This window comes from Falco cherrug, chromosome 1, assembly GCF_023634085.1.
Source record: "Falco cherrug isolate bFalChe1 chromosome 1, bFalChe1.pri, whole genome shotgun sequence".
NCBI lineage: Eukaryota > Metazoa > Chordata > Aves > Falconiformes > Falconidae > Falco > Falco cherrug.
The window spans coordinates 30,762,606-30,776,205 of NC_073697.1; positions in this window are offsets into that span (position 1 = coordinate 30,762,606).

Consider the following 13,600-nt stretch of genomic DNA (forward strand, 5'->3'; position numbering starts at 1 on the left):
TTTTAAAACTATTTTGCTCATACCTTTGATGGTGATTCATCTAATACTTTGATTAGTGACCTAACCTAAACTACTCATTTGTGACATTATGGCATGACAGACTTTTGACACTGATATTTACCATTTCATTTATATTTTGGAAGTTCTGTTTAATTCTGTACTGGATGTAGGTATCACGGTGGAAGGGGCTGCAGTGGTGGCCCCTTGGGGAAGAGGCCAGGGGCTGCCCTTTGCTGGTTCCAGCCAGTTCCAGCCAGTTCCAGCTGGTTCCAGCTGGTTCTAAAGGACCCACTGTGGGACACAGCTGAGCCTCTGGATGTGGCACCTCTGGGAAAGTGTATTTAAGAAAGGCAAGGAACTGCTACAGAGATGAGAGAACAAAAAGGGTGAGAAGTAGTGGAGGTTGAGGATCATGGAGGACTGGATTTTCCCCTGCAGTCTATGGAGATTACACACTGTGGCAGGGAAAAGTGTGAGAAGAAGGAGTAGCAGAGAGTAACCGTGAGGTACTGACTGCACCACCCCTGTCTCCCACCCTATCCTGCACCACTCAAGTGAGGGTAGGGGACATGGGAGTTAAGGAAACAAGTTGAGCCTGGGAAAAGCTAGTATTTGTCTTTCTGTTTTCTGCTACCTGAATTAGTAGCTGTGGTTTTATTTTAACTGGCAATAAATTAAGTCAGTCTTTCCCAAGCTGAGGTTGTCTTGTCTGTCATAATATGTGATGTCCCTATTTTGGCCCATGAACTTTCTTATTCCTATTCTTCTTTCCTCCCCCGTTCTGCTGAGGGGAGAGTGAGCTGGGAGTTTAGTGGTAATCTGGCTGTTAGCCAGGGCTAACCCACTACAAATTCTTAAAAGTGAACATAAATTAAAAGAGATAGTAGACCATACTTTGTATTGGTATGGTGATTCTACCTTCAGGCTTCCATCCAAAGTTTTCAGAGGCTTGACTGAACTCCGCTTACCTTGAGTATTCATTTTGGATATCTGCATTCTCTTTTGCTCAATAAAATCTTCTGTGAAAGCCACTATGTTCTAATTGTTTCAGTCTAATATTTCTGTTACGTATAACCAATACACTTTATTTCATATATAGGTTAACACTAATGTTTGAGGCCTGAGCTGCTGCTGGAGAAACTGCAGGGAGACTTTTCCATCAAATAGGTGGTAGGATAAGGGAGGAGTCCTTCCCTACTGGTTACATAGCAACTCCTAAGCATCTGTGTCCAGCAACTCCTAAGATCCTTTCCCAAATGAAGAAATGCGGGTGATTATATTTCACACTGACTTAAACTAAACACAGTTTATTTGAAACTATTTCTTTCTAAAGAGGTAAAATATTTGTGTTTCTCAAGAAAGTGAAATGCAGAATTCAGACCATTTCCTGACAGTTGGTATCTGTAAGTTCTTTATCTGATCAGAATATGTTATTTGTTTTAAAGAAGACTATTTTTCTTAGTCGGTATAGAATATGTGAGTGCCCTTTTTCCAGATGTCACTTCTCCCATTTCCTAATATGCATTTTCATAACTTTCCTATGGTATTTGCTTTGTATTGTCTTCTATCTCCTGCCTCAGAACTCATTAGCATAGTCCACATCCACTACACAGCATTTCTTAGGTCTCCTAGATATTTTATGTAGTCTCCATTCACAAAACGGTACAGTGGGTGTATACTTTTATTTCCTTTTACTATCTGTTCATGTACTATTTTACTTGAATTTGCAGGTTTTAGTCCACTTGTTTTAGCGTATTTGTTTTGTTTATATTTTTCCATGGCACTAAATCTATTCTTTAAGCCATTTTTAGTTTTAAATTGTCATGTTTTAGTCTCATCTGATCTCATTTGAAAATACATGTAGAATATATTGTTCATTAATAAAATTATGAGAATGGCTTTCATGTTTAGGTAAACATGAAAAAGAAGGTAATAAAGGTAAAAAAAAAAAAAAAAAAAGACCAGTATTTTTAATCCTTTGTTTACTTTTAATAACTTCTCAAAAGGCTTCACAGTTTATAGTATTTCTACAATGAGATGCTACTTTTTGTGACACTAGCTGGCAGAAAGGGGCAAATTTCTTGACTGCTAAAAAAGTGTATTATATGAATAAAACCAGAAATACACAAATTACATATATTTTGAAAATCTCAGAGAGGAAACATGTATTGACTTATTAATATTCTTTAAAGGGACAACAGGCAAGATCAGCTAGCTCTTTAATTAGCCTAATTTTTCCTGCAACTATTCCCATGATATTCACAAGTATGAAAATATGAAATAAGCATCTTTTTAAATATATAATTATTTATAAATAGAACAACTGTGTTATATTCCAAGATCATTCTCTGAAAGTATTGCACTGATCAGGGTGAAATAAGGCAGAATCACAGCTGCTGTATGACAGACATGTTTATGTACACACATTTTGTTCTCAAAGTAAAAGTATCTCTGGCTACTTGGAGATACTGTGAGTTTCCTTTTTGGACTAATTTCAAACCTTTTGGGAAGGACATATTTGGACTTGATTTTGAGATCTTGGAGGGTATTAAGAGTTTGTCCATTGGTAACCAAACATTTAAACTTTGTTGCCAGATGCATACTTCTTTTCACAAACTTGCATGGAATTTTATTGTAAGCAGTGAGCTTTCCTGGCTTAATTTCCTATTTTGTGTGACAAATTATTTTATGAGCTAGGTTCATAACTCTTTTTTTCTTTTTTTTTAATTTGTCAGTGATAACATTCAGCACTCAAGAGATTGCTACACATTCTTTATTTAAAGTAGTGTTGTACTGGTCTTTTCCCATAATAAATCCACTGTATCTAATAAAGCTTCCTCCAGGGCATATGAAACCCTTTTAGTAATAATTGGCAACTGAAAAATAAATTGTCCCTTTCGTAACACTTCTTAATGTGAACAAACCTCTTTGACCATGCAAACACAAGACTTTGTGTACACATGTGTGATTTTGATATATATGTATGTGCAATCATATCATAACCATAAGACAATGAAGGCAAGGTAGTGCATAGTAAAGAGTGGATGTAGTCAAGAACATATAAATTGACTAGATCAGGGCCGCTAAAATGATCAGAAGTATGGAACACCTCTCCTATGAAGAAAGGCTGAGTGAGTTAGGGTTCAGCCTATAGAAGAGCAGGCTCCAGGGCAACTGTATTGTGGTCTTTCTTAAAGAGGGCTTATAAGAAAGATGGGAGAGACAATTTTCACCAGGGCCTGCAGGGGTAGGACAATGGGTACTAGTTTTGAACTCAAAAAAGGTAGGTTTAGATTGGATATTAGGAAGAAATTCTTTACTGTAAGGGTGGTGAGACACTGGAACAGGTTGCTCAGAGAAGTTGTGGATGCTGCGTTCCTGGGAGTGTTCAAAGCCAGGATGGATGGAGCTTTGAGCAACCTGGTCTAGTGGAAGGGCATCCCTACCCATGGCAGAGGGGTTGGAACTAGACGATCTTTAAGGTCCCCTTCCAACACAAACTGTTCTATGGCTTTATGTTTTTCTTAGAATGAAATTAGAATAAATATTCTAAAACCTAAGCAGAATTCAAATAATTTCACCCACCTGTTACAAAATAAAAAAAAATATAACAATTTAATGTTATGCTTTTGTGGTTTAAATTTAATTTGGGTTTAATAAGTAGGCAAGCAGGTCATATAGGCTTACATTTTTTGTTCCATTTCCATGCATCCCAATTGGGAATAATTCCAATGAAAATGAATTTGTATTTCTAACTAATTGGCCAGTTAATGGCAGCCACTTTGATTACAAAGTGGGGTTCTGCTTGCAGATAAAATGTAAACAATAGACATCTGAAATAATTAATGATGTTGGTGTGAGATGATGGCATACATGACCTCTCAAAATCACCTTGAGATGGCTAAAATAATAGTTTATAAAAATCCCCTGGCCTTTGGTCCTTCCTGAGTGTAATATATGCTTTCTGTAATATGTAGAGAAGGATTAAAAATTGAATTTTTGAAAGCTCAAGCGTTTCAGTAGGAGACAGCAGCTTCTCTGCTGTTTTCACCTTGTGTTATGGTCTTGTCTTAGAACTTAAAAATCACAAGTGTTTTCTAAAAATTAACAATAATATACCCATAATAAGAGCAAGGAAGTTTTATAGGAAACTTTTTTGCAACAGTAAAGCACACATTCAGAGAAATGTCACTGAAGGAAATAGGCTATATATCCTTTCTGCTCATATTCTGTCAAATAGATTATGTTCAGGATAACATAATCTTTACCAGTGTCCCTTGCATATCAGTTATGGATTGTTGCCTTATATTGGCCTCTGCTTGGTCCAATACTTGTCAGCCAAAGGTAGCCAAGGAGATATGCACACAACTAGCAAATGGACAAGCAAGCAGACAATTAAAAGTAGAGAAAGAAAGTGAAATTCAAAGTAGAATTGCACTTTTCATAGTACTTTTATACCACTGCTAAAATGAACATGGTGACTTGATTTACACATAATGATGAAATATGTTGAGGGCATGTTTTATCTTTTTTTGAAAATCAAGTCTCAACATGTTTTGGAATGATTCAGTGTCCACCATTGGCTAATGTTATTTATGTTGAAAGAAAGAGTTATAATTTAGGCATATTATAGTGATGTAACTATTATTTTTACGTGTCAGCATCTTGGGTACACTGAAGATCTTATTGCTGGTATAAATAAATAAATAAAGGGATGTTATCTGAGCTGAGATACATTCATTGTCAGTAAAAAAAAAAAAAGTATACATATGCAGAAAGACACTCAAACTAAGAGTTCCTTTTCCCCTCCATTAACTACAAATGAGTTTAGGATGGCTAACTGTGTTAGAAGTCAATAACAGAGGTATATATAATGTCATGTGAGATGAACTCAGATATAGAATTTTACCATTAACCCTGGGGTAATCAGATGTTGTTCTGTATTTCGATTTTATTTTTTTTATCTGAGAAGGATTGCATGTGATGTTTGTTCCACATGCTTTCATGTTGTATTGAAAACTTGAAGAATAAGCTACCTTAGTTACAGCTGTTGAATAAATAAAAAATTGACTAGAAAATAAGTGTCTTCTGGATTTTTTCTTTTTTTTTTTTTCTCTTCTGTTTAATAAGACTAATAATATGGTCAAAAAAAGTGCTTTTCACTCAGTCATTGGTGTAAGTACATTTGCAATGGTATGAACACAGTGAAAACAAGGGTGACTGCTTATCATAATCAGTATTAAAGTTCAAGATTTATGCTTTTATATCTGTGTTCAAACAAAAACCCAGAGACAGCCAAATCCAATGATTTCAATGACGTGAAATTCCTGAGAAATGGGGCCAAGTATGGAATCAGATTGGATTCCAATAATGTGTCCATTCTAAGGGTCATAATTAAATAATTAATTTAAGTAATAATTTATTTCTTGCATTATTCCCTCTTTTCAGATAATCCCATTCAGGCTGTATTAGTATTTATACTAGGGGGCTACTTTTTTCCCTTAAGAGGTGATAGACACGGAATAAAATTCCAAGGAAAGCAGTGGGAAAAGCTTATTTCCACTGTGGACATGAAGGTGTGTCTTCAAAGCATTCATATATTATTGCCATGATCGTAACTATACTAGCAAACAGAAAAACCAGAAATTCAGCTTCTGTATAGATCCTGTTATTAATTTTCTTATGCTTTCTATTGCTATGATTATACAGCATTCTTCATTTCAATGCTGTTGTGCTCTGCTGTGCTAGCCAATTCATCTGAAAAGCAATCAGTGACAGAAATAAAAAAGCATTGTGCTAAGCACCCAACATCACTAACATGGCGAAAAACAGCTCATTTGGTCCATGCTGAAACAGTACTTAAAACAAAAGGAACTGCAATCCCTGTAAAATCCCCTTACCCTTTTTCAAATTGAGAACCCAAACATTCACAATTCTTGCTACAGAAATCTCAGGTGAATCAAAGGTTAGTGGCTTCCAAATTCAGCTGGATCTAGACTTCCTTCTGGACATATTTATCAAATAAATAATACCACATTTCTTAAGAAAAACTGACACTGTTTTCTTATGACTGTAGCACATTCTGTTACTGGTATTAAAAATGTAATGCCTAGATATTCCCATGAATGTTGCTTTCTAAAGAGCGAATTAAAGGCAGAATGGGGACTCAGGTTTGCCATGCCAAGCATAAAGTTGTGCTGTTAAGGGTTATGACATGCAGATTTATACAAAAAGTCTGAATGGAAATTGGATATGCCTTGAAAACATCCAATCTACTGAAAAATATTCTTTTTGTCCGCTTCTAATGAACCCGCTCTTTCCCCAGAAAAACGACAAGTTTATGTGTTTTGCCTTTTTTTTTTTTTTTTTTTTTGTGCACCCACATGCTGAAAGGATCCTTCCTGCCTCATATAATCTTGCACTGTTTATGAAAATAAGTAATGCCTTTCTAATGGCATGTTCATTATTCAAACTATTAGTTAATTACTTTATAAAGACTTGTTGCCTTCTCCTACAAGTAGTCAAGTAAAATTTATAGCATAAATCCATGATTGTGAAGAATTAGACAGCTCTAGTCTTCATTTACAGTCTCTGCACAGACAAGACAGAGGATATGACTGCTTAATTGTGCATAACTAATGGATACAATAAAAATCCTATACCAAACTGCATGGGTCTTAGATGATTTAAATATTTTTAAGTTATATATACTATTTTAACATATTCAACTATTTCAAAGCCACATTTCTGCCACTATCTTCTGCTCTGATTTCTGTTGACATTATGATTTGTAAGCATGTGATTATTAAATTTTTTGCTAAATGTTCCCAGATATTGCTTGCATGTTATCTCTTCTTTTGTTCTCAGATAAATCGGTAGTGGTGGAGATTATAATGCTGATGGCCTCAAAGTTCAGGCTTGATTTCAGTCTAGACTGGTATAACTGTAAATGTAACTGAAAACAATATTTTCTGATTAGTAACTAACATAAATTAATTTGAGGTCTTTGTCATATTCTTAAAAGAACTTGTAATCAAAGCCCACATTATTCCTTATTACACTTTTGGAAGAGAGTACGCATAAATTCTCACACCTGGATTCATTAGCCTCAGTAGCAACTGTGAGCTGTAAGTCGTTACTAATATTTTTGACTCCTGTCTTTGCAAAAAATTGAGTTGGCTCTTACTGTGGCTGCAAAAGTTTATGTAATTTTTCCATATCTGCTAAGTAATCTCAGGTTTTGGCTTAAACATCTAAATTGCATGGAAAGTAAAAGCTATTACGTATGTCATGTCTCTGATGTTTTAGAATATGAGACCTTTTATTTTATGTACAAAAATTTCCTTCTTATAAAATCAGAGGAACATAGAAAGGGGAAGTAAGTTTCTCTGGGCTTCCTCACAACGGCTAGGTACTTCCTCTGAGACAAGGTGATCTGTGCTAATTTTGTTAACATTCTTCTAGGTGCTCAATAATGCCGAAGACTGTTTTTTTGAGAAATTTCAGTTGCTCCCAATAAAAATATATGAAATATATTTTAAATGAAAGACCTTATTGCTGAATATTTTTTACACACTTATAATACTCCAAATTTTACAAAGAATTTCCTCTTCTAAGATTTCATAAATCTAATATTTGACTACTATTATCTGGCTGATTTATACTTCAATACAAAATTGCAAACTAAACTCTAAATATATTTTAAACAGTATATATCTGTTGTTCATAAAACTAGCTTCAGTTGCCCTGTGAGGCACATTCTTATAAATAGAAAGATAACCTACATGAGATTACTTAACAGATAAAATATTCACATTTTATGTGAAAACATTTGTTACTGGAAAACTGTCAAGGCCATGCTGATGCCATTTAAGATAAGCCAATATGCACTACATTATTATTTTTGTTTCTATTTTCTTTCAGGAGTGATTTTCTAGAAAATCTTTGAGAAAAGGCCTTTTAAGAGGGTTTTCCAAGATTATTTTTTTTTAATGCCCTGCTTTTTCAGTCATAATATCATTACAATTGACAGTTATACGCAAGATAATTTCACTAGTTAGTGGATCAAGATATTTTCAACTTCATGAACATGACAAATACAATCAATATATCATTTGCACTCTTCATTTTCTTCATTTCTCATAATCTACCATTAGCTCTTTCTCATTCTTTTCTCCCTCTGAACTACCTGCTGTCCTTGTGTCAGTGTTGCTTTAGATCCTGCTATAGAAAAATATCCAACTGATAAAAGACTGTGATAAAGTGATACTTTATTTCTGAAAATTTGATATCTCTAATTATGGTAGATAATTACATCTGGTAATTCATGACTATGTTGGCACCACAGATTTAATTTTCTGTCCTGCTCAAAGGGATTAAGTAGTAAGCAATTAAATGAATCTAGTCCTTTCAGCAAAGTGTTTCTGTCCAATATGTTTGCTGTATCAATTTTATATACAGTTATTATAAAGAGTAAACCAAAAAACGCCAGATAAAACAATTTTTCTGCACTTGCATATATCCTTCTTTAATGAAACAAATAAATAGAATTTCAAGGCTCCAAACTTGGAAAATTATTCTTAAGATAAAGCAAAAGTGTTAAAAAGTCATGTCATTAAAAATGACCTATTATTTACATCTAAGAAGGAGACATGATGTTGGCATGTATTTGAGTGAATGAAGTGATTAATTATTAATACTTAGAAAAGGAAAAGAGAAAAACCTGTTTGTTTGTTTTCTGGTTTAATTCATGCCTTTAATTCTACCATAGTATATCAAAGTCTTGAGGACACTACCAGGCCTGACTGGTCCTGCTTAACCTGCCCTGGGGCCATGACCCTATGCCACCTTTCAGTCCTCCCAGAGCCATCAGCCCCCACCCCAGTGATCACACAGCAGTACCAGCCTCCAGTTCCCTACAGCCCTGCAGAGCCGTAGGCCCATGTCCCAGTCCAGCTTCAGCCCATCTCTAACTCCAGGGCAGTGCCTAACACACAGGGCTGAGGCTGCACCTGGTGCACTCTAGCCTTCCCTACTTCTCCAGCTGGGGTGGTGGGACAGGCCCTGACTACCAGGCTATGTCCTGCTGCCGCATGGGGAGCCCCTGCAGCTCATGGTGCCCTGACACCAGGGAGCCAACAACCCCCAGTACACCCTGACACAGTACAAAATATTCTCAATCACTTTCTCAGAGAAATTCTGGAATTCAAATGGTGGAGTTTACCTTCAAGATTTGTTTCCTCCACCACCAACTTAAAAAAGAAGAAATATGAAAACATGGAGGTTTTCCTGACTAAAGAACCTAAGGATTTAAATTTTGGCTTTATTTATTATCTACAGCAGTAGTTAAATCTCACTTTCTGTTTTAGTTTATTGTGATCAATCTGTAAAGTGAAATAAAGACAGAAAACCTTAACATATAATTGGTTACCAAACATATTCAACCTGGTGTAAATGGATAATAGAAAAATAGAAGTATGAAATAGGATGAATATTTGTATTTCTTATCAGAAAAAAAAAAAAGAGATAAAGTGTCTACTTATACCTGTAAATACCTGTAAAGGGGACAAGAATCAAATCTGTCAAGGATTGCTGGTTTTCACTGGGTTGATCCTTTTTTTTTTTTTTTTATCTCCCTTTCATGCAATATTCCAGTCTATAAGCAATCAGGGTTTGGGTGGGATTTTGTTTTTATTTTGGGGATTTTTTTTTGCTTTGGTTTGGGGTTTTTTGTTTGTTTGTATTTTTTTAAACTGCTAAATATATATTTAGCAAAAAGAAAGAAGGAAAACAAACCAAATATCTACTATGGCTGTCCAGAAACTCAGTTTTATTACAAATTAACCTAAATACTACAATGTGTAATTATTTTCTTCAGCGATGTAAAGCAAAAGGGTGTATGTAATGCATGGGTAGGCAGTATTAACAGTCAACAGAAAATCCTTTACTGTTAGTGTGTTACAGGTATGCATGTGCAGCAAAGAAGAATGACAGAACTACTAAAAGGGAGAGTTTTGAATACTGTTTCTATAAATCATATGTGAATAAATGTAAGAATAATGTTTAATTGAAGCCAAATACATATAATTTTTTATATATTTCAGATATAGCTGTTGCGCATGCCGAAGGAGTTGAGTTAGGAAGAAGTGTATTAAATGTTTTCTCTCTTAAAGCAAAAAATTTATTTATGTTGTTCTAACCCTGTATCATAGAAGATAAAGTTTATAGAAATAGACAGTTCATCCTTTTGGTAACTTCTGTGGGAGGACTGACACCAAAAAGATTTCCATCATTGAAGTGGAGCTTTTTTTTTGTACACAATTCATAACTTCACTGGACAAACAGGAACAAAAATCTGGGAAACACAAATATTTAAGACTGATGAACTACCCAGAAAAAAGAATGCATAAAATCTAAACATCTTTGACAATGGAACAAGATACGTGCAAATCTACAGGGATTTAACAATAATTCTACAGAAACCCAAGGATCTACAGATGTCCAATACCCTTGTATTCCTCCCTTCTAAGTACATTGATTTTGCTCTCTATTAACAAAGCAGTTCCTGAATGAAACATTTTTCAAGTCATACTGGTCCTTCTTTTGGCTGCACCAGTCTTTCCACATGAAAATGAGGAGATTTGCTATTCTTCCCACTAGGATGTATATGTCTCTTCTTTTGACTATTACTTGAGTACCCACTGTGTAATGTCTTAATTTACTCAGTGGTGATATTCCATGAAATGATAGTGAATAACTTCAGCACAGTAAGTTTTTGGACATTTTAAAAATACAAAAAATTGATATATAAAATCTAAGATATATTTTTATTCAACACATCTATGAAATGCATCATGAAAATTTTAGAACTTCCTTCTTTCCCTGAAGAGAAAAAAATTTAGGCGAAAGATTTTATTACATAAAAATCCACCTATTTCCTTGCTTCGCATGATGCATCTATACTAATTCATGAAATAGTGAGGTAGAAGGAAGCAATGGGTAGAAGCTGGATTGTAATACAGTAGGAGAGTTCAGGTTGGAAGGGACCTAAAGTCTGCAGTCCAACCTGCTGGTCAATGCAGGGTCAGCTCTGACAGCAGAAAAAATTGTTCAGAGTTTGATCCAGTTGGGTCTGAGAACCCCAAAGGACAGACACTGCAGAACCTCTCTGAGCACAGCTTGCCTGTCCATATGAGGAAAATTTTTATCTTTATTCCCAGTCTAAACTATCTTGCTTCAATTTATGCCCGTTTACTCTCATTCACCCTCCAGGGAGCTCTGGGAAAAGCCTTACCCTGCTGGTTTGGTGACAAATTACTTTCAAAAATGTCCCTTCTCCAGGCTGAACAAGCCCATCACCCTCTGCCTCTCAGCAGAACTTGCTTCAGTTGATTAATGTATTGATGTATTTCCAGCATTATATTTCCACCTGTATTTAAGAATCTTCAGGCATTCCCACCCTGAAAGTACCATCCACAGGAAAAAATTACAGTAACTATACTACTATACAAATATCCAAATATGGGCTATATCAATGCAGAGTTGACCCAGAACAGAAATGAGAATGAGATCGCATCTGTCATTGGCAGACAGGAACATCTGGAACTATGTTTGAAAGATGCAAGACAGCTCAAACTGTGTAAATTTGCACCAAATCTCTCAATAACAAATCAATTAATTAAAAAAACAATAGGTTTTGTTCTTGTTGTTGTTGTTGCTACTGGAGTTGGAACTTTTCCCCATATATCAGACAAAAATGTCTGCAGAAAGCAACTAAGACAAAGTCAGCAAAATCTGTCTGGGCATTCAGTGCATAGCCTGCACTTTTTTTCAGATCTTTTCAATATAGCATGTGGCACTTACACAGGTTTAATGCACTAAGGTTTGGGGCATTCAGCAAAATGAACCTCATAATGGAAATCAATTGTGGAAATAATACTTCCACATTTTTGTCAGAGAGTGTATTTGTTATATTATAAATAACAAAATACAGGATGGGGTGGAAGAATGGTATCTTCTGCTAATAGCACAGCTGTTGCTTGGTATATTTTTGTATCATGGCCAGTTTACTAGACCAGTTTCTTCCAGTTTGTAGTACTAAAGTGAGAATTAAATTAGAAAGAATCTAGAAAACCTAAATCAAAGTTTTGATTTTATTGTAAGGTAATACAGAACTTCCTATCGCCTTGTTTCAGAATTTTTGCTTTTATGATATTAGACTTTTCTAGAATGTTTCTGAAATGACTTTTTTTACATTTCATCCTGGAATTTGTCTAAAGTTATAGTCTCCCAAATATTCTGCAAAATTAAATATGCAAAAGATGTAATATATTACAATGTTTTCCTTGTGGATTGTATCTTAGAATGAATGTGGATAAAGCAAACACTCCTTACACCTCTATTTCCTCTCTTTAAGTCAAATATGCATGTTAAAGCTTTAAAAAGGATTTTCTTTGACCAATTTAATTAATGCAGACTACAGGTTACTGTGTAACCTCCCTAAGCTGTTCTGGCTGTTACAAAACCAAACCAAAATCCCAATAGCCAAACAAAACAACTAATGAAAAAGATCACATGATTGTCATAAATGCCTGCTCATGCTACTTTTTTATGCCTTCCGCCTGTTCTTATGGCACCAGTACTAATGTTTCTGATACTTTCCTTCTACCTGACCTAAATCTTATATTATTGATGTCCACTGATCTAATGTTAAACTAATAAAATGATCATATTACTTTTTGTGCTGTTCTCTAACATGTCACAGAAACATGGAAAAATATGTATCTTTACATTGGAACTAAAGAAACCTCTTTGGTACTTTTTGAAGAACACTTTATGTAATATTATTATTATCCAGTATTTTTTGCTACTAGTAAAACTTTACAGTATAGGTTATACCTAAACCTTTTTGATCTGGTATTTCACCTCCCTCTTACACTTTCACTTCCAAGTCCTTTTCCATTTTCTGAAACTTGCTGCTGATTTTAGCTGGTTGATACTTTTACACTGAATAGGTTTAGGTTTCCTTTTGTTGTGTTACTGCCACTGAGCAACTGACAGTTCTAACTAGACAGTTAAGGGAAAATGAAGACTCCATGATTTTTAAGTTTAGTTTATGTTGTCTAACCAACTAAATTTTGGATAGCAAGTAGAAGATAGCAACTTAAACTGCTCTTGTGATAAATGTCCTTTTGGTATGATTCATTATTTCCTAAAATTGGAGTATAAACTGAATGAGATGAACAATGCTTTAAGAGGTTCTACTCTCTGCTTAGATTACAGATGTAGATTAATCAACTAATTTTTAAACAACAGGTTTTACTGTTCTTCTCTTTTCTTCCTAACTACACAATATTTTTTTTCCAGCTAAACTCATTTGGTGTTTTTTTCTATTGTCTCCATGCCACAAGAAAAGATTCCTGAAAGTGATACCAAATGCAAATTCAACATTCATAATTAACTGTATCTGAATACATTACTTAATATTAGGAATGCAGCAGCCTTAGCATGATACAATTTTTTTTATTTTTTCTCTTTTTTTTTTTTTTAAGCAAATACTTTATTTTTTACAGTAACAATTTAACACTGCTCTTCCCTTCAT